General features: G+C 36.5%; 1 pseudogene; it reads right to left on the bottom strand.

Annotated features, from left to right (window-relative positions):
* Nucleotides 1–472: 472 nt before the first annotated feature.
* LOC126059984 (oxidoreductase HTATIP2-like) lies at nucleotides 473–1,182 on the bottom strand (annotated as a pseudogene).
* Between the last annotated feature and the right edge of the window lie 22,545 nt (nucleotides 1,183–23,727).

Genomic DNA, 23,727 nt, shown 5'->3' with positions numbered 1-23,727 from the left:
AATTCATAAAGGCACAACATTCATTGCACAGATTGCATACAACATATAGCACAGGGTAACCTCAGAGACACGAATGTCAACAATTTTAGCATAGAGCTCTTACAGCATGTCCCATAAGGTTCACGCTGCTGCTAGGACTCTATCAGTAAGCATTTCCAAAGTTGGTTTTCAAACCAGTAGCATCAGAACCACCAAGAGACACATAAACTAAACAGAACAGACTCCTATGCCCATAAGCCAAAAACTCGGATTCAGAAGATTTGAGGTAGGGCCTACGGATGTTTCTTTTTCAAAAACTCCCTGGGTGGCTCTAAACCACTGATGTAGATCACAGGCATTTGTTAATTGGCTGTGGGTGGCTGAGAATAGTAAACCAACAAAGTTACAGCATGCTGACTTTTTCAGATCCTAAAAGTATCAGTATGGTAGTGGGTGCTAAAGTTTACAATAAAAAGCATTTTCTCCATTGTCATTATGGCTTGAGAGCATCATCTACTTTCCCCAGGGTATAGATGGCCTTGCTGTCCAGCAGTTCCATCTTCTTGTCACTTGATCTCACTGCATCGTTCAGCTATACTCTCACCATGGTCACCACTGGCCCAGAGTGTGGATTAGCCAAGGACTCTGGTCAGAACCCAGAGAATTTCCTGACCAACGATTCGCTTGGGTGGGATTCTTGCCTATTACATAATAGAACTCTAGGAGTAACCATCAAATTTTAATTCTTCAACCCTGACTTCCACTTCTCCCTTAATTTGCAGGTACAAAATATTGCTGGACTTATCGGCTCCTTTAGAGGACAGCAAGTTGAAATGTTTGCACCCTGCAGCCTTTGCCAGCTCTGCAGACTTCAGCACATAATCTCCATCAACATGAACAAATCCCTAGGCTCCACTTTTGTTCTGGTGGTACCCGCGCAACAGAACCCTACATCACGACCTTGAAAGGCAGGTGCATAGTCATCCAACTTTTCAAAGTCCACCCCTTCTTGGTTCACATTTTTATAAGCTTCCTCCTCGAAGGTGAGCTTCCTTCAGCCAATGAGCGGGACTTTGGAAAACAGGCATTGTTCCAGGATTTCTTTTAAGAGCACTTTCCGTTTTCCCCGCTGGTACGCAGACTAAAGACGGACTTATTCTGGGTCCTGAAGTCTTCCCAAAGCTTGAGTAGCTCCTCTGTCATCAATGGGATGTTAAAGTATAGCCAGTCCTCATCCTGGGGAACAGGACTGCTATCTGGGAGGAAGATACTCTTGGTAGTCTTCGTTATTCTCCAAAGTCTGAGTGGAGGAGAAAGTGACCTGAGGGACCGCAAGTGGGGCGAGCGCGCTGGCAGTACTCCACACCTGAGCCAACCCACGCATTGAAAGGAGCCTGGACAGGACAGTGCGCCCAGGTATCATAAACAGAGGGGACCACAAAGCCACTTCTCCCAGAGTGCCCCCGGGTTTGGCCCAAGAGGGATCCCCCTCCTCCGCCCACAGGAGTCCAGGGGTTGAGCTCGGGCCTCCACGCAGGGGGGTTCCCTGGAACAGGCCCCAGACCCGGAATCCTCCCGCCAAAGCAAGAGCAGGGCGTCCACCAGAGCCGCTGAGATCAGCCCCTCCACCCTGGGCATCTGGGCAGCCTGCCTTGCTCTCGTCCTTTGCCCCACACCCCAGGCAGTGGGCGCCCCTCCCCAGGTCTGCCGGCAACTTAATTTTTCTGAGACTTATTGTTTTTGTATAAAAATATTGAGGCGTAGATTGCAATGATTTGTTTGAAATGAGAAAATGTGTAAACATAACCAGCATATTGCCAACCCTATACTCTGTGTTTCTCAAAATGTATTTCCAAATTCTATACAAAGTTGTCCTTAATTCCAGCTCACAGTTGTCTTCCATACAATTAGCCTGCTTTAGTTGTTCCACAGGTTTATGATTTGCTTTCTCAAATGACACTACATTTCGGAGTTGGTTTGATTCTTGACTCATTCATTCTGAGTTGTGGTAGATTGAAAATGGCGACAGATTCTCAGTCATTCATCATTGGGAGTTCCCTACTACTGCCCCTCCTGAATGTGGCTCTGGGACTGCTTTGACCAATACAACAGAGTGAGTGACATTATTCTAGTTTGGGGGACCAAGCCTTAAGAAGCTGGCAAATTCTACTTCCTCTCTCTTGGAACATTCATTCTTGGAGAGTAATTGGTGATTGATTAGAGGCTGGAGGGATCTGAGATTACAAGAAAGAAGAGAGAGGCCTAATTAGGGATGGATTACCCAATAAACAAGGTACCCGTGGTCTTACTTATGCTTACTTACTAATCTGTAGTGCATCAAATATATGTTGAAACCCATGTGAAATTGTGCACTACAGATTAGTAAGTAAGCACAATTAAGAATTAAGCCTGTGCTTACCTTGCTTACTGTAAACCCGTACATACCTTGCTTACTGGTTAATCTGTCCCTGGCCCTAGCTCTCCTAGCCCCTAGACATTCAATTTATCCCAGCTGAGGGCCTGGAAATGAGTTGCCCCACTGACCTCTGTCCAAGTTTCAGATTTGTGAACATAATTGCTATTTCAAAATACTATTTTTTTGAGTTGTTTGTTATGCAGAAATTGATACGTAGAATATGAAATGAGAGATTTGTTCTTACAGGGATAAGACTTTAAAAAGCTGTGGAAGAAGCTGAGTATGTGAAGATCTAGAAGGGGAATCAGAGAAGAGGCTAACCAGTGTTAACCAACTGACCCGGGTGTACAAATTAATGTTTACAGGGAAATTAAAGAAGAATGCACTTCTACCTGCTGAAACATGATCTTGAAATGGGGACGTTTTGGAGAGATTTATGGAAAGCTATTTCTTCTGTGAATTGATAATTACTGGTGATTGGAATGCGAAACCTGGGAAACAAAGAAAGATTGATAGTTGGAAAATATGGGTGTGGTGATAAAAATGGCTCTAGGGATCTCAGGATAAAATTTTGCAGGACCAATGACTTATTCATTGCAGATACCTTTTTTCAACAACATAAAAGATGACTATACATGTGGACCTCACCAGATGGGATACAAAGGAAAAAAATTGACATCTGTGGAAGATGATGGAGAAGCTCAATATCATCAGGCAAAACAAGGCTGGGGCCAACTGTGGAACTGACCATCAATTGCTTATACACAAGTTCAAGTTGAAGCTGAAGAAAATAAAAACAAGTCCACGAGAGCAAACATACCATCTTGAATAGATCCCACCTGAATTTAGAAAACATTTCGAGAAAAGATTTGATGCATTGAACACTAAGGACCAAAGATCGGACGAGATGTAGAATGACATCAAGGACATCATACATGAAGAGAGCAAAAGGTCATTAAAAAGGAAGGAAAGAAAGAAAAGGCCAAATTGGATGTCAGAAGAGACTCTGAAACATGCTCTTGAACTTTGCACATTTCATTGTAATACTTTGTCTTCTGGAGCTGCCCTTTGAATTCTTCTGTTCAGGCTCTTTTACTTCATTATTCCTTCCATTCACTTTAAGTGCTCTACATTCAAGAGTAAGTAAAGAATATTGAATATACCATGGACTTCTAGAAGGATGAACAAATCTGTTTTGGAAGAAGTACAGCCAGAATGCTCCTTAGATGTAAAGACGGCACGACTTCCTCTCACGTATTTTTGGACATGTTATCAGGAGGGACTAGTTCCTGGAGAAGGACATCATGCATGATGAAGTGGAGGGTCAGTGAAAAAGAGGAAGACCCTCAATGAGATGGATTGACACAGTGACTGTAACAATGGGCTCAAAAATAACAAAGGTAATGAGGATGACACAGGACAGGACAGTGCTTCATTCTGTTGTACACAGGGTTGCTATTAATCGGAACTGACTCAATGGCACCTAACAACAACAACATTGCCTCTGTGTAGCTATTGCTTTTATGTCTTGGAGAATCAACAATCAAGTATCTGATTGTGAGCCTAGCAAGTTAGCCCTTGCAGAAAAAGAAATGGATGTGGAAAGAAGAAATGCTAGAACAAACTGGAATCCGTGGGCATAATTTTGTCACTCCTTCACTATCTGACCATGAAGACCTTCACACAATAATGATTTTTCTTAGTTTCCTATTTAAAATATTGTAAAATTTTCTTTTCTGCTAGAGTTTACCTGTAACAGTACTGAAAAGGAATTCTGGAAAAAAAAAAAAAAACACAGTTCTCAGAACAACAAAGTTGGGGTAGTGAAATCCAACACTTGAACAACGTATTGCATAGTAAGGATCCCTGGTGGTGCAAGAGTTAAACATCCAGCTATCAACTGAAAGGTTGAAGGTTCAAACCCACCCAGCAACTCTAAAGAAGAAGGACCTGCTGATCAGCTCTCATAAAAATTACAGCTTAGAAAACCCCATAAGGAAGTCCTACTCTGTCACATGATGTCACCATGAGTAGAAATCGACTCAACAGCACCTAACAATAACATCAATAGGCAAAAAATAAATACACACTGTTATTATTATGAATTCGGATAAGTCACGATCACGTGCATATTGGTGGTTAGGACCTAAGACTCTCTTCCATTCCCTTCAAGATTGCTGCAAATGAAAGCATATATACAAAGAAATGAAATCAAATGAGAAAACAAATGCCTTATTTATAAGGAACTGAAAAGTGCCTAATAAATCTACAGAAAGGTTTTTCTGGTAAAAACTTCATTGGATAATGCAATGTGCCTTATTCACAAGTTCTTAGTGAAGGCTGTTTGGAGTAGCACACAGTGCAAGCACTGTTCTAATGGAGTAATCAAATGGTGTTTATTACTCACACAATAAACAGGACAGGGATGAGTAGAACAGCCAATATCCTCATCAGCCAAGTTTTCCCACAGTTAGGCCCCCAACCTAGTGTGAGATCCAAGGATCGCATTCAAACACACTCCACTTTGAACTATGGAAGAGGAATGCCAGAGTCCCTCTCTCCCAGAGTTAATATACTTAACAGGACAGCTATGTCTGCATGCTAAGCAGCATGTACAGACAGCAAGTAGAAGAAATGGGGTAATAAAAAATAAAAGGGGTAATAAAAGTGGAAGGTCCCCTGTAGGTAACGGATACTATTTATTGCCATTCTTTAGGGTGGGTGACCATCTTCTTATGATTATTCTAGATTTATTGGTGTCAGGAGCATTCCTTCTCCTTTTACCTCATTAAGATAGCTTAATAGAGTCCTGGGTTTCTTCAGCAGGAAATCATCTTTGCCTAAGGCACGTACTTTACTTTGTGTCTGTTAGTAGCGATTAAGTCCATTAGCAGCTAGGGGATGGTGAGAGAGATTATAGTACAACTGTGTACGCAGCATATAACATGGGTCAGACCTGAGGCCAAAATGAGACCTCATATTCTTCCACCCTGAATTGGAGAAAAACATGCAGTAAAGATTGATATGACCTCTTGCTTTTAAGCAGAGTAAATGGGCCTCACACAGAGAGAGAAGGTCACCCCATATGCAGGTCTTTCTTTGGTGATAGAAACCAGAAGATAATATTATGAGCCAAAATAGGCAGGCCAAAGAAGAGCCAAGAACAAAATTGTATGTTACTGAGACACAATGACTCTGTGCTTTAATAAAACAGGACTTAATAATGTGAAGATCTGACCAGTCAAATGAGCCATTCGTCTTAACTTGAGGAAAAATAGAAGCTGAAAGTGTTTAATGCAAGGCCCTATCCCCCCATACAGTGGGCATAGGAGTTAAACTTACCTTCTAGTATGCAAAGATAAAGGTATGAGAGACACTATTTTATCTAAAATAATGATTCAATTCCTATTTAATATCAATAAATACCTTGGAAGTCCAAGTAATGTCTAAAGAGTTTATTCTATAACTTAATTGAATTTTACTTATTTTATCACATATCTATGGATTTAAAAACTTGTTTACCACGGCCAAAGCAAAAAAAAAGAAAATCTTTTTCTAATAAATAGGCATATGGGTCAACTGCATTTTTCTCCTTTAAATCATACTACTATATAATAATCTTTATACAAAACACAGGAGAAAAACTAATGTAAAACAGAAGTTTTTCAATGGCTGATTTTCAAAGTGCTTAGGAATGTACCCATATCAAAATAATTATTTTAAATGTAAATAAGTAATTAAATTTGATGTTCACCAGGGAGAGATTACACTCAAATATGATATGATTTGGTTAAATTTTATACAAAAAAAAAATACCTATAAGGAAAATGTGATGACTAATTTGGTTTTTAAGAAAACACTGAGTTAAAGCAGTATAGTATAGGACAATGTATATGTTAATTTTTAAATCATTAGCTCCTGTGAATAGGGATTTCACAAACTATGCTAGAGAAACTTTCTGTGAATAATAAAAGAGTGTGAGGGCTTATATTTGATCATATTTTGTAGTAAAACCTCACTTAACTACATACAATGCTTGGAGAAAAAATTTAAGAATAACTGCATGAAAGAGGAATAATTTCTCTGGCTTATTCTTACATAATTTTAAAAGCTTTATTGAGGTGTAACTGATATTCAATAAATGGTACATATTTAAAATGTACAATTTGACAATTTTTGACATAAGTGTACACCTAAACCATCACTACTGTCAAGATAACAGACTCATCACACAACTGTTTGCAGAATTATTTTGAAATTCATCTACATTTTTACATGTAGTCCATTCCTTTTAATTGCTATTATCCTGATGTGGTGATTTAACACAACTTGTTTAACGTTTACTATTGTCGAGTATTTGGGGTTTCAGTTTTTGGATATTACACATAAAGCAGATGAACATTTGAATCTTTATTTGGACCATGTTTTCCTTTCTTTTCAGTAAATATTTAGGTGTGGAATAGCTAGATCAGGTAGTACATGGGTGTTTAACTTTTTAAGAAAATGTCAAAATGTTACCCAAAACAATGTACTATTTTACATTCCCAACAGTAGTGAAGTAGAGTCAGAGTTCCTCCATAACACCCTAAGCACACGATATGATCAGATTTTTGTTTCACTTCCTTTTTTCTTCTTTTCCACTCCCTCCCCCTCCCTTTCCTTCCCTTCTTCTCTTTTTTCCTCCCTCTTTCCTTTACCTTTAAGGAGTATATAATTATGGCTTTAATTTGCATTTCTCTAACGTCAATGATGAGTTGTGGAATGACATCAAGGACATCATACATGAAGAAAGCAAAAGGTCACTAAAAAGGCAGTAAAGAAAGAAAAACTCAAAATGGATGTCAGAAGAGACTCTGAAACATAGTTTTGCACATAGAGTAGAAAAAGCAAATGGAGGAAATGATGAAGTAAAAGAGCGGAACAAGATTTCAAAGGGTGGCTTGAGAAGACAAAGTAAAATGTTATAACAATGTGTGCAAAGACCTGAAGTTAGAAAACCAAAAGGGAAGAACATGCTTGGTATGTTTCAAGCTGAAAGAACTGAAGAAAAAATTCAAACCTCAAGTTGCAATATTGAGGGATTCTCCAGGGAAAATACTAAACGATGCAGGAAGCATGGAAAGAATACACACAGTCACATTACCAAAAAGAATTGGTTGATGTTCAACCATTTCAAGAGGTAGCATATGATAAAGAACCGTTGGTACTAAAGGAAGAAGTCCAAGCTGCACTGAAGGTATTGGCAAAAAAACAAGGCTCCAGGAATTGACAGAATATCAATGGAGCTGTTTCAACAAACTGATACAGCACTGGAGGTGTTCACTCATCTATGCCAAGAAATTTGGAAGACAACAACCTGGCCATAGGAGATCCACATTTGTGCCCATTCCAAAGAAAGAAAAAAATTTTTTTTTTTTTAGAATGTGGAAATTATCAAATGGTATCATTAATATCACACACAAGGAAAATTTTGCCAAAGATCATTCAAAAATTATTGCAGCAATACATTGACAGAGTTTCCAGAAATCCAGGCTGGATTCAAAAGAGGATATGGAATGAGGGTTATCACTGCTGAGGTCAGATGGATCTTGGCTGAAAGTAGAGAATACCAGAAAGATGGTTACCTGTTTTTTAAGGACTATTCAAAGACATTTGACTGCATGGTCATGCATATTATGTATAACATTGCAAAGAATGGAAATTCCAGAACACTTAATTGTGCTCATAAGGAACCTATACATAGACCAACAGGCAGTCATTCAAACAGAACAAAGGATACTGCATGGTTTAAAGGCAGGAAAGGTGTGCATCAAGGTTGTATTCTTTCATCAAAGTTATTCAATCTTTATGCTAAGTAAATGATCGGAGAAGCTGTACTGTATGAAGGAGAACACGGCACCAGGATTGGAGGAAGATTCATTAACAACCTGCAATATGCAGATGGCACAACCTTGCTTTCTGAAAGCAAAGAGGACTTAAAGCACTTACTGACGTAGATAAAAGACTACAGACTTCATTACAGATTATACACCTAAATAAAACAAAAATTCTCACAACTGGGCCAATAAGCAACATCATGGTTGTCTTAGTCATCTAGTGCTGCTATAACAGAAATATCACGAGTGGATAGCTGTAACAAAGAGAAATTTATTCGCTCAAAATCCAGCAGGCTAGAACTCCAAATTCAGAGCTCAGGATCCAGGGGAAGTCTTTCTCTCTCTGTTGGCTCTGGAGGACGGTCCTTGTCATCAGTCTTCCCTTGGTCTGGGAGCATCTCAGTGCAGGAACCCCAGGCCCGAAGGATGCACTCTGCTCCCGGTGCTGCTTCCTTGGTGGTATGAGGTCCCCCTGTCTCCTGCTCACTTCTCTCTTTCACATCTCAAAGAGATTAGCTTAAGATGCTTTTTAATTTGTATATCTCATCAATATAACTGCCAGTAATCCATCTCATTTCATCATAGCAATAGAATTTACAACATATAGGGAAATCACATAAAATGGTGGACAATCACACCATACTCGGACTGATGGCCAAGCTAAGTTGACAGATATTTTTTGGGACACAATTCAATTCATTACAATGGTAAATGGAGAAAAGATTGAAGTTGTCAAGCATTTCATTTTACTTGAATCTACAATCAATGCCCATGGAAGCAGCAGTCATGAAATCAAACAACACATTACATTGGGCAAATCAGCTGCAAAAGACCTCTTTAAAGTGTTAAAAAGCAAAGATGTCACTTTGACCACTAAGGTGTGCCTGATCCAAGCCATGATGGTATTTTCAATCACCTTGAATGCCTTCGAAAGCTGGACAGTTAATAGAGAAGACTGAAGAAGAATTAACATCTTTTAATTATGGTGTTGGTGAAGAATAATGAATATACCATGGACTGACAGAAAAATGAACAAATTTTCTTGGAAGAAATACAGCCAGAATGCTTCTTAGAAGCGAGGATGGTGAGACTTCATCTCATGTACTTTGAATGTGTTATCAGGAGGGACCTGTCCATGGAAGACACCATTAGAGACATGAATTTGCACAATAAAAAGTTTAAATTAATGTATCACAAACCACCTTGTGGAAAATAAAATTCAAGGCAAGTATTTCCTCAAGAAAATACTTAAAACAAAGTTGATATATAAAGAAATATGTTCCTGTCTAAAAGTAAAAGTCATTATGTAGGATCAGCCTATTGATGAAAACTGGTTTCTGTTACCTTTGGTTTCCTTCACTGACAGAGGTTTTTGTTTTTTGTGTGTGTGTGTGTTGCCCATTATAGAAAGGGAATCCTTAGACTTAATATAGCAGTTAAATTAGGGTTACCTGTTACTGGAGAGATGCTGCCATGGGTGTGCCAAATGTATTCAATGACCATTTCCATTGAATACATTTCCTCCTAGATAGCTCCATAGCAGATTTATTTTATAAAATATTTTTGATTGAGCAAGTATATATGTATACGAAATTTGTAAATACAAGAGCTAATGGCGGGAAAAAGATTACTAACTTTGTTCAGGAGAAATCATTTGGAAAGAAGTAGTTTAAATGGCTCCAAAGTAGGAATGGCAGCACATAGTTAAAGAACATGACTTCCCTTGACCGAACGGAACATCTGTAGGTTTCTAAGAATGTAAGAGGTGAGAAGCTTGAAGTTTAGACATGATTTGAAGAGTTACTGTGTTATCTTTTTTATCAATCTCTGGCACTTGACATTGCCAAGTTTAACCAAAAAAAGACATTTTACTGCTGTGGAATTTGGATCACTCACTTGTCACTCTTTATCAGGTGGCTTCTATGTTCTTTTATTCTTCTTCCCTGAATATCTTCACTACTGGAAATTAAGTTACAATATAAAAATGCAGGTGACTAATTCTGGCTTAGAAACTAAGGGAAAAGATATTAGGTCTTTCTGAAGGCAGCCAGACATTCTAAGGATATTAGGGACACAGTCATCTCTTTCCTAGATAATTTAAGTTCCAATTAAAGTTGCTCATTGTAAGCTAAGGTCCCCAGGGCTCATGTGCTCAGTAAATCTGTTTAATGTGCTTATTAAGCCACACAAAGCCTTTTCCAGAATCAGAAAGTGTAATTTACTTTCTTCGGTTGTACACTGGTGCACAAATATTTGTCCATGGTCAGTTTGCTTGTATCCATAGCATAAGTTTTTACATTACATGCTAACTTTTTTAATGCTTCAATCAGGAAACAAAGCCAATATTTTTCTTATAACTCACAGCTTCTAATAGAGTTTGTATCGTCAACATTTATCATAAATTTCAGGAGGTATAACTTATTTGCAAATTATGCAAATATCCATGGATATCTTGTTTCATATCGTACACAGAATGCACGAACATAAAAAGAATTTATGTGTGCAACCATTTACGAGTGTGCTGTTACGTTATATAACTGGAAAATGTAATATTGTTGGGAACCCTGGTGGCATAATGGATAAGTGCCACAGATGCTAACCAAAAAGGTGAGCAGTTTGAATCTACCAGGCACACCTTGGAAACTCTATGGGGCAGTTCTACTCTGTCCTATAGGGTCACTGTAAGTCGGAATAGACTCGATGGCAATGGGTAACAGTAACCCGTTGGAAAATGCACTTTGTTTTCTAAACCATGGTCTTAGAGCTCCCTGTTATACGCTTGTTTGATTGCTCTCTGGCTTTGTGTTAGTGACTGACTTACCACCACTTTACCCAAACACACATATACATACACACACACATACACACACCACTTTGCCTGAGAACAACCAGAAAATATCATTATTGGTTCATGTTAATGTGTAACTCTCTCAGAAAGAGGGCAAATTGCCAAATTGTGTGGTTCAGAGCAGGTGGTTCTGGGAATAAATTTTGAGGAACAAAATGTTGTTTGTGTTCCATTTAGGAAACAAGCAAACAAAAAAAAATTTTTAAGGGAGAAATTGAAAGGAAAAAAGTCAATGAGTCTCAAGCAAGACTTAAACCCAGCATGGAGCATTTAATTGTATTTGTTTAAATGCTCGAGGATAATTATCTCTGGCTCAATCTGACCTCTGCATACTCAGAGGTCCATCACCTCTGTTCTATAAGCCAGTAGAAGCCCATTTACCTCTGAGCCACCTTGGGCTGAGGCTTCCTTGACCTGTCAACCAATGGCAGCAACCCCATCTTCTGAAATCAGAGGAGGTAACCTGCTGTAGGACACAGTGCTTAAACCCCTCCTCGGATAGCCATATGAATACACAGGAGGGCAATTCCTGTGAGAAACATCATGTAAATTCAAAACACATTTATGTAGGTTAGATTACTGTTTACAATATCCATCTTCTCCCCTCATCATCTCCATGCGCAGAATATGCTTCTGTGACCCTTGTCTTTGGACTTGATCAAGAAACATGCTTAAGTCAATGCAACGTGAGCAGGTCTAATGTGCCCATAGCTTGTAAAATCCTTAGGTCATTTTCGTGGTTTGCTCCCTAACACTTTACCATCGCCATGAGAACTGTCCAGGCTGGCCTGACAATCCCAGGAATAGATGACAGATAGGTTGAGCAGAGCCTTCCAGTTGAGCCCATGAGCTAAACAAATGTATGTATTGTCGTATAAGAGTTTATACTTGATTTAATCAACTGATACAGGATCATATAAGGAAGAAGTTTAGAGCACATTCTTGATGATAAACTATCTGAAGCATATCTGTGACTGTATGGGAAAACATATTTGCTCTATCAGATATATTGTCTAATAAAAGCTTTTACATAGGGCAGCTGTGAAGTTTAATCGAGATGGTGTTCACATGATGTCAGGGCTCTCAGTTATAAATTGCACTAAGCCCTACAGCTCATTTAATCTTGCAATGGCATTATGAAACAGAAACTATTATCATTATCATGATACCTCAAATAAGGTAACTGAATTTACAAAAATTTATAAACTTGCCCAAGGCCAAGCAGCTAGTAATTGTTGGGATCCAAAAGCAGTTCTCACTTAGCCTGGAGTCCATGTCTTTAACCACAGCTCTTGGTTTCTTCTCCCCTCTTTTCTCCTTTATAAATTCACTTTAAACAAAACTACCTACATATTTACTATATTAAATGGACTTTTCCTTTTAGTTTTGCTTCTAAATAAAGCAAATATAAGCCACATTTATGATCCCTTGATAATTTTTAATAATTAATTTCTAAAGTATATTTGCTGTTTGTATATATATGTGCTCCTGCCTACACCAAAAACTCAAACCAAACCTGTTGCCATCAAGTCGATTCCAACTCATAGTGAACTCTACTGGAGATCTAAATTTCCTTGTATCTTTAATTACTGATAACGTTAAGTTCATTTTTAGACATATAAATTAAATATTCCAGAATAATTACATTTTAAAGCACCTGATGAAATGGATGTGCAATCTTTCTTAGCTGCTGTAGAATAAAATTCCTTAAAGAGTTTTAATATATAACTTTCCTCAATACCAAAGCACAGTTTAGTGCAATCGTAGAATAAGCCCAAATACTTAAGGAAGAATTCTCCCCCAAAAAGTTGATGATTCAAGATCAACCTTTAATATATATTCACAGAGAGTTGGTCTAGAAATATTTGGAAGACAAATTTGAAGAAAAAGAATTGGCAAGTGTAGGTTATCACATAAATATATGGTAATTATGTATCCCAATTTTCTTAAGATCAGAATACACAATACCCTTTTCTGGTCACTAAAAAAAAAAGTTGCTGTCGAGTCGATTTCGACTCATAGCAACACTATGGCACAGAGTAGATCTGCCCTGTAGGGTTTCCGAGGAGCGGCTAATGGATTTGAACGGCAGACCTTCTGGTCAGCAGCCACAGCTCTTAACCACTTCACCACCAACGTTTCTATTATTGCAATTGCCATATTCCAGATAATTGATTAATCTGCTATAATTTGGACTAGCTTCTTCCTCTTTTAATCAGTTAATGTTGAAACACTCATCTACAGCAATAGATATATAGTTGGTGATTATATAATAAATGTTTAGATTATACTGTTTTGTCATTGAATTCCAATCTCAGGCAAAGAAAAATCTTATTTTAGAAAATAATCTCTCTGTGCATGTAGACATGATTTGCATTTTCTTAGTCAATTAAATGTCTGCTTTGGAAAATGTTGAATATAATGCTATAAATTCTTATCGTTCTGTGACAATCGCTTTGCAAATCTGTCATTTGCCATGAGGTGATACTGCTGAAAAAAAATTCTTATAATCAGGAAATGGTCCCATTAATTATCATAAATCATTGGGAAAATCAATAGCTATATAATCAGATGCCATGATAATCTAGGACCGGTGATTCCAAGGCAAATAACTTAAAACTCTATCCTGAGTATTCACATACCTTGGTTTTAGCTTTGTGAGACTTGGAGCAAAGGACCCAGACAATATTTTTCTTCTTATTAAGTAAAGACTTTCAGAGAAATATTTGTCTGCTGGTTAATTAATTTTCCTCTTCTCTTACATGTAACCAACAGCTGGTGGGCAGTGTTCACTTTTTTTTTTTTAATGAATTCAATGATCATAGTTCATATTGAACATTTTCATTTTAAGTTAACAGTCCTGTAAACAGATGGTGAGGTGACATGCATTCTCTTTTGCATTAGGATTTATTTATTTCTTTAATAATATCTTAACTGAATATTTAGTCTGCATAAGCAGTATATTGATTAATACTTCCAGATAGAGTTACTCCATATTTTCTGTGTTTAAAAGTTGGAGGAAGAATAAAAACCAGCTGGTATCTTTATTATTGTTTTTCCTTGATACTATTTAGTAGGAAATGGAAATGTTGGAGAGATTATAGGAAAACATTAAAGCTCATTTACCCTTTTCAGAGCTATTAATTGGTCACTTTGCTGTTTAACTAGATGATTGACTCAGATAGGTTGCAATTCAAGCAAAACCCTGCTCCTTTCTCACAGGTTTGATTTAGAATCTGACAGATCTATTTAGCATTATCTCATCAAATTAGCACCAGAAAAAGTTGCTATGAAATAACTATTAATTCCTTTGGAAAGGGCTTGGACTTTTGGAGCCAGTCTTCCAACTAAACTAATTCCTTGTGTGTTCGGGTATGACGTGATTCCATCCTGGAAAATAACGAAAATTTTTTCCCTTTATCTCAAGCAAGAAGAGTAAGTAGCTCGTCTTGGGTAGCTTCCCTAGGATTGGGTAAATTCAGATAAGTCACTTCCACAGAAATGGAAGTAGCGACTTCCGCAGAAATGGAAGTAGTTACTTCCACAGAAATGGAAGTCCCTTCATTTTGATTACCTTGAGATTAATATTCAGATTTATAATACTGCAATCAAGACTGTGTGGGTCACTGTAACCCAGCTGACGAATAGTGCTAGAATAGAGCTCTTCTCTCACTCCTACCAAAATGAAATAACCAAAACTTTGAACTCCTTTAGACAAGGGCCTGCCAATCATCAGCACTACTTAAGAGAGTGATAGCAATTTCCTAAGTGCCTGTGGACTTCTGATCTCTGAGCCTTATCTGAATGTACCAAAGCGCTCCTATGCTGTTGCAGTATTTTAATGTTACATGATTTTTCAATTGTCAATGGACTTTTTTCTTTTTGGAGGATTTTGATTTCAATTGGCTGCTGTGACTATATAGAAATGTAATTAATTTTCGTATATTCACCTTGAATTCTCTGTCCTTACTAAGATCATCTATTGGTTCTAGTAGTTAATTTTTAGATTCACTGGGATATTTTTTTTTTGAATAATCATATCATTTGAGAATAGAAATAATCCATTCTTGCTTTTTACTCTTTATGCTTTTTATTTCTTTGCCTTACTGCACTAGCTAGGTTCTCCAGTGAAATTTAAATAGAAGTCATAAGACCTGACATCCTTGCTACCTTCCCAATGATTGTGGAAAAGCAATTAATAACACCATTAAGTATGAAGTTAATTATAGATTTTTTTCCTAGATAACTCTTATCAGGTTGAGGAATTTTCCTTTCTTCCTTAGTCTGCAAAGAACATTTTTTTAATGAATAATGGCTGGTTGTTTTAAATGACTTTTTCAGTATCTATTGAAAAGGTCATGTAGTTTTCCTCATTCTCCTGCTAAGATGGATAGTTTTATTAGCTCACTTTAAAATTTTAAATTAACATTGCTTTCGTGAGATCAATCCCACTTGTTCTTGAGGCATTATCATTTTTGTACATTGCTAATTTGATTTACTAGTTTTTTTTTTGTTGTTGTTAAACATGTATTTCATTCTTCAGGATTTTTACATGAAGGGCAACTGGTCTATAAGTTTGCCAAAATGTTTTTGTCAGATATTGCTATCAAGCTTTTTATAACTTTCTCCCTTCTGTCTTTTCTGAAGTATTTTGTGTATTATTGGTATCACTTCTTCCATATATATTTGATTAAATTCACCAATAAAACTATCTGGTCTAGAAGATGCCACTGTGGAAAGGTTTTCATAATAAATTCAATTTCTTTGATACATATAGAGCTATTTTTTTTATGTGTATGTCATTTGTGTGAGTTATGGTATGTTATTTTTTTAAAGAAATTAGTCTATTACCTCTAATTTATTAAATTTATTTTAAAAATCTATAGCAATAGCTCTTATCATTCCTGAGCTTACTAACTTGTGAATTATCTCTTCATTTATTGATTAATCACTAGAAATAACTTTCAGCTTTTTAACTTTATTATTTTTTCATTTTAATAACATCTTATTTTGATTGTATCTATTCTTATCATTACTTTAGGATTAATTTTCTAAACTTTTTCTAGCTATTCAAAGTGAAAAATAGTATCGCTGATGTTAATATTTCTTCATTGCAATATAAGTATGTAAAGTTCTCCATATCCTTCCAAACACTGCTTTAGAAATTCAAAATGCGTTGATACTTTTCTATCTTGGTGAACATTCTGCATATACTTGAAAAAAGTGTATATGTCTATTTTCTATGTAATTTTCTATAAATATCAATTAGAGTAGTATAGTTGATAGTATCATTCATTTCTTCTTTATACTTACTAATCTCCTGTCCAATTCTTGTATGTTAAGCATTTCACTTGTACTGTAGATTTGTCTATTTCTCCCTTTAGTCAGAGAAATGCAGCAGGAGAGGAGCTCAGAGGTATTTAAATGATGATATGAACATGACTCTCTATTGCTGGAGAAGGACACATGGAACAAAGGAAACAGGCAGCCTCTAGAACCAAAACTTGGCCTTCAACTGATAATCAACAAAGAAACAGGGACCTCAGTCCTTAAACTGCTGGGATGGAATTTGGACAACTTGAATGAGATTGGAGGCAGATTCTCACCCATAAGCCTCCAGTGTATTGTGTAGCCCTGCTGATAGCTTGATTTCCATATTGCGAGACTCTAAGCTGATGACCCAGTTGTGCTCAGATTTGTGCTGTTTTAAACTGCAATAGTTCTGGTAATTAGTTATAGCAGTGGTATAAAACCAAAACAGATTTTATGTGAATGTTTCAAAAATATGAAACTCAAGAGGTAAAAGTAAAGATTAATAAGAAACAACAATTTATATTTACTTGGGGTCTTAATAAAAATAACAAAAGAGACAAAGACAGAAATTTTATCAAGGTGTTACATCATAAAAAAGGGACTAGAGCAAGTAACTTAAATTATTCTAAAATGTATAAAAGACTAAATTAATAATCAGAATTCTAAATAAAAATAGGATTCCACTACCTTAACTTTTATTGCTATTAGTAAAAATAATACACTCATGCCTTTGAAATAAAATGGGAAAAACACTATATAGACAATAAATAAGTGGTAACTTTGGTGAAGGGTTAGACAGTACACAATACTGGGAAAGCTAGCACATCTTGTAAAAGGCAAGGTCATGGAAGCTCCATAGACACATCCAAACTTTCTGAGGGACTGAATCACTGGGCGGAGGGCTGGAGATCATGATCTTGGGGAACATCTAGCTCAATAGGCATAACATAGTTTATAAAGAAAATGTTATACATTGTACTTCGGTGAGTAGCAACTGAGGTCTTAAAGGCTTGTGAACGGCCATCTGAGATATTCCACTGGTCTCATCCCATCTGGAGCGAGGGAGAATGAAGAAAACCAAAGACAAAAGGGAAAGATTAGTCCAAAGGACTAATGGACCATAACTACCACAGCCTCCACCAGACTGAGTCCAGCACAACTAGATGGTACCCAGGTACCATCACTGACTGTTCTGATGGGGATCGCAATAGAGGGTCCTGGGCAGAGCTGGAGAAAAATGTAAAACAAATTCTAATTCACACATACACACACAACAGACTGGACTTATTGGTCTGATGGAGACTGGAGAAACCCCGAGAGTAAGACCCTCGAACACCCTTTTAACTCAGTACTGAAGTCATTCCTGAGGTTCACCCTTCAGCCAAAGATTAGACAGCCCCATAAAACAAAACAAGACTAAATGGGCACACCAGCCCGGGGCAAGAGTGAGAAGGAAGGAGGGAACAGAAAAGCTGGTAATGGGGAGCCCAAGGTCAAGAAAGAGGAGAGTGTTGACATGTCATGGGGTTGGCAACTTAAGTCACAAAACAATATGTGCATTAATTGTTTAAAGAGAAACTAATTTGCTCTGTAAACCTTCAGCTAAACTACAATAAAAAAAATCTAATGATACGGTAATTAATGAAAAGTTGATACTGCATTTCTCTAGGGTTTCTTTGAGATTGTGTCTCCTTAACATATAAATATCGGGGGCTTTTAAATTTTTAACATTTTATACTTTAGGGCATGGGGAGCGAAAAAAGCTGCCCTTCAAGAACACGGATGTGCTTTGAGCCTATACTCTAATTCTTTCATGCATCCAGACTTTCTCCAAAAGAGTTACCTATTACAGGCTGTGTGTCCACACCACTTCTTGCTTTAAGTTATATATGTCTGAGTGTTGGTAAAGAATAGAAGCTACTTGGAAGAAAACTTCTAATTCACATATGTACTTTACATTTGTTTTCGCTTTGAACTATGCCACGGTTTATTTTCAATCATTAGCTCCAAGTGTGAATGGCTATCTCATCAGTATGCCAAGAAGCAGAGCAAGATGGCAGTAATGATTTGGGAACATTAGGGGTGAAGAAGATGACATTTCTTGCCTCTTGTCTGAGGTTGAACATCTACTAAAATGGTTTGCTTTCAGGGTTAAGTTGATATCATTTTATTTGGATGTGATATATTCCTTGTAAAACTCAAGTGTATTTCTAAAATAACTCTGCTGAGAGGCAGAATGGCTTAATGTTTATGCAGTGGGTCCTGAAGCCAGATTGTGTGGGTTTGAATCCTCACTGTGTCGCTATCTGTGTAATCTTGGGCAAGTTATTCAACTACACTAATACTTCATTTCTGCTTCTACAAAATGAAGACAATACTAGCATGTACTTCTGAGGATTAAATGAAATTTTATGATAGACACATCAAGTTAGTATTTTACGCATTCAATACAAGTTAGCTATTACTATTATTATCTCAAAAAAAGTTTCTCTTTTATTTTACTCAATTATGCAAAAATTTACAGCACAAAGTTCTGCCCAGCCGTATTCAACAGGGACATACCATAGTTATCACTTTTATTCTTCAAGTGACCCTTAGGCTCATGCAAACGAGTGAGACTCATTGACCTCCAAACAAAATTGGCAAATTGTGCTTTCCTACATTTACACATGCTTTTGACTATTCTCATTCCCCTTCTTCTCTCCTCTAACCTACACCTGCCTCTCAAAATAATCTACTTTTCAAGAAAGCTTTTCCCAGTTCTTGTCATCTGTCCCAGGTCATCTTAACATTTGAACTGTATGTATTTATAATCTGTTTCATATCTTTATCTAAATTTTTATGTCATCGAAAGAACAGATTTATTTATTCATATTATCTCACCTTCTTAAGCATTTCATACAGATGATAAATGCATAGAAATATATGGTGGGTGCCAATTAATTTTTCTTAAAAAATACTTTAGCATTATATGTACAAAATAATATCCACAATGCTTATTTTTCTCATTGATATCACAATTGCTGTTTTTGAAAATGAAGTATTTTTCATTAACATCTCCAAATGATTTCTTCTAGCAGTGATCACATATCATTGAATTTGAAAAGTACACAGAAATATTGTATATTTGGTTTTAAAGGTAATATTAGAAACCACAAAGAGGCATTTGTCCTAATAATCTGGTGGTTTATGGTCCAAAGTTTACTTCAGAACTGTAAGAATAATTTTGCTTTTATCATTATAAAATCTATTTTCTCTATCCCCCATCAATTTACACTCTAAGAATGAGTGGACGCTTTGTCAGAAATTAAAATACATAAAACATGGCATAATTTAGGTTGTTTCCACCTTTTGGCAATTGTGAATAGTGCTACAATGAACATTGGCCTACAAGTATCTCTTGGAGTCTCTGCTTCCAAGTTTGGGAGAACATATCTAGGAGTGGAATCGCTGGGTCATATGGTAGTTCTAGTTTTAGTTTTTCGAGGAACTCCTACACTATTTTCCACTGTAGCTGAACAATTTTGCATTCGCACCAGCAGTGGATAAGGATTCCAGTTTCCCTACATATTCATCAACATTTGTTACTTTCTGTTTTGTTTGTTTTTTCTTTATCTTAACCATCCCAAACCCCATTGCTCCTGAGTCTATTCCAGCTCATAGCAACCCTACAGGACAGAGCAGAGCTGCCCTGCAGGATTTCCAAATCTGTAATCTTTATGGAAGCAGACTACCATGCCTTTCTCCGGGTCAGGTGGTAGGTTCCAACTGCAGAACTTTTAGTTAGCAGCTGAGCATTTAACCACTGTGCCATCAGGGCTCCTTTTAGCCATCCTAGTGAGAGTGAAATTGTATCTCATTCTGGTTTTCATTTGCATCCCTTTGATGGCTAATGATGTTGAGCATTTTTTCACCTGTTTGCTGGCCATTTGAATGTTCTCTTTGGTTAAACGTCTATTCAGATCCTTTGCCTATTTTATAACTGTATTTTTGTTGTTATGACGTGGAAGTTTTATGCATCTTCTCCTAACTTATCGACATGGTTAGGTTCCGAAGACCAGGTCATTATGTAAAACCAATGTTACGTGAAAATGGAGGATTACTACATCACTACATAATTGCCAAACCACTGAGAATCATGGCCCAGCCAAGATGACACATAGCCTTAATCATCAAAGCCAGTGTTGTCACCTCATACCTTGGTATTCATTACTGTCAGACACACGTCATTAATGTGAAAAATAGTAGATTTTTTGCTATGCTGTAAATGGGAAATGTCATATAGTGAGTTAGTTGATAAGTGAGGAGAAGGTGTATATATTTTGGTTATTAGACTTATTGGATATATGGTTTCCAAAGATATTCTCCTAGTCAGTAGCTTTTTTTTTTTTTTAATTTTAATTTTAATGAGGCTCCATTTATTTTTTGTCTTTTACTCTTTGTGATTTTGTCACTATATGTATTAGATAATCCATTATTCATTGTTAAAAGCTAGGCTTGACAACATTGCCCCTGCATTTTCTTCTAAAAATTATATGGTTTTACTTTAACACTTAGGTCTTTAATCATTGTTGGATTTATTTTTGTGTGTGGTGTGAGACATGTACCCTGTTTCATTTTTTTTGCATGTGGGAATTCAATTTTCACAACGCCATTTATTGAAGAGACTTTACTTTCCCCATCAAATGGACTTAGCACACTTGTCAAAAATCAGTTGACCACAGATGAATCAATATACAAAATGTCATACATACATACAATGGGATATTATTCAGATAGTAAGAGAAAGAAAGTCTTGATACATGCTACAATATGCATGGAGCTTGATGACATTATGCTGAGTGAAATAAGTAAATCACAAAAGGACAAATGGTGTATGACCTCACTTATATAAAAAGATACTAACAGGAAAATATTCAGGCACCAAAGTTTATTAGTGGTTATCAGAGGTGGGGGGTGGTTATTGCTTATGCAGTACTGAATTTCAGATTACACTGATGGAAAAATTGTATTGATTAAGTGTAGGATTGTACAGCTGATTAATTTTCTTACTGTCAGTAAGTTGTACACCTGTAAAAAGTTGAATTGGCAAAAGATATGTGCTAGATATATTTACAATAATGACAAAATAAAAAAATAAGGGTAGCTGCTGAGGCTGTTTATGTACAACCAAACACCTCATGTGATTTGGTCCCTTGGTTTGAAGGTTTAGGGTCATGGTTTCATAGGACATCCCAGCTAATTGGACTAATAATATATTGTTTCTGTTTTACCTCTGAGTTCATTATGCAGTGCTTGAGGTATTAAAAGCTTGCAAGCAAACATTCATGGTACAATTATCTCTATTAACCTGGAACAACAGAAAAGAAGGAGAGTAAGGAATGGGAAGAGAAAATGGAATGTGTGGCTAATTGCCTCCATGAATAACTGCCTTCTTTGCCATGAGACAAGAAGAACTGGATGGTGCCTGGCTACCATTACTGAACATTTCCATGAAAGATTGTAGAGAAGAATCCTGATCAAAAATGGGAAAGTGAAGAACATATTTCAAATTTTTATAGAATCTAGACTTCTGAATTCTTGGAGGATAGATGAACCCCTGAAAATATTGCCCTCAGATAATCTTTAAAACTTAAACCAAAAATATCTCCTAAAGTCTTTTTATAAAATCTAACAAGTTTAGCTTAATAAATAAAGAATATGTCTTGTGTATTCTCTTTTAAGATCTGCCTACATGGGATCAAGGTGACAATAACAACTCAAAAGATTAGATAAGAAATTTAGGGGGCAGTGAGTTCATGTTAATGGTGGAAGAACAACTTGGAAAAAGATGAGAATGGTATCACAATTCAAAGAATGTAATCAGTGTCACAGAATTGTACATGTAGAAATTGATAAATTGGTCTATGTCCTGTTCTGTATATTCTCAACAGCAGCAAAAAAAAAATAAATTATATTAAAAAATTGCTTAATTAAATGCTTATATTCTGTCTAATATATCCTACAAGTTGCTGGAAAACATCATTTGAATTTCCGGAGGCTGCTCTAGTATAAATTGTCCCTTTGGTGAAGCTTAAATGGCTTTCCAGTTGATACCTAATTCCCCTAATGTCTCGTTTCCATTGTTAACACAGTTGCATGCCTAATCTGAGACTTATCCCTAACATGGTCAATGTTACATTATAAGTGTTTATGAGAGCACTGGAGGGTAAAGTGCCTCCACTCCCAAATAGAAAAAGTGTCCGTATTTATTTATCAGTTCAGCTCTACCGAGTATACTAATTAAATTTGTATAATCTGTTCTGAGGTAAGACCATCAGCTATACCTTGTTGATTTAATGAATGTAGAATTATAACTAGAGGGTTTTACAATTTGTCCACCTCCTTTTTTCATGTAAAGATAGACATTTAAGATTATTGAAATGATTGGGCATATTACCTTCAAAGGTTTTGGGAGATTTGACCTTCTTCAGAAAGTTAAGACAGCATAGTGATTTTGTCTTTGGGTTCATACATATTATGTTCAACCACACATATTCTGACCACTTGCTATCTGCAAAATACTAAGCTGGGAACTGGGAAAGCAAAAGGAAATGATTTATTTTTCAACGAGCTTATTGTCTTTCAATGAGGTAGATGAGTTGAAGTGAGTGTTATGATAATTGTTAAAAAAAAAATTGTTTAGCCAGGGTTAAAACAGGAGGAACACAGTCTAGTCAGGAAGGTCAGGATTATTTCTCAAAGTTTAAATATCTAAGCTGAGCTTACAGAGAAAATTTCCCAAGCTACATTTATTAACACATGCACCTCTTTCCTTTTTAGGGTCTCTCATTTCCCTGAAGTCAAGGTTTATATGGCTTTTTTCTCAATAAATATTTACCCAATATATCACAGTGTCTCTAAGAGAACCAAGAAGACTAATCTGGCTAAGTATAAAGAATTTTGGGATTAAATTTCCCTTATTAAAAGGAAACTTCTGTAATGATTTTATTCATAAAGTCTTTCTGGTAATTATATGCTTATCATCCTTTTTAATTTATATTTTTATTTTTAATATACAAAATTTATTTATACAAGATTGTTGTTACTTTTCGTCGAGTCGGCTCCAAAAAGTTGTCCAGTTCTGTGCCATCTTCATGATCTTTTTGATATGTTTGAGCCCTTGTTGTGGCCATTGTGTCAATCCATCTCATTGAGGATTTCCCTCATTTTCGCTGACCTTCCACTCTAGCAAACATAGTGTTCTTTTCTAAGAATGGGTCTTTCCTGATGAAGCGTCCAAAATAAGCAAGATG

Source organism: Elephas maximus, chromosome 16 (genome assembly GCF_024166365.1).
Source record: "Elephas maximus indicus isolate mEleMax1 chromosome 16, mEleMax1 primary haplotype, whole genome shotgun sequence".
Classification (NCBI taxonomy): Eukaryota; Metazoa; Chordata; class Mammalia; order Proboscidea; family Elephantidae; genus Elephas; species Elephas maximus.
This window is presented reverse-complemented; position numbering and strand designations above follow the sequence as displayed.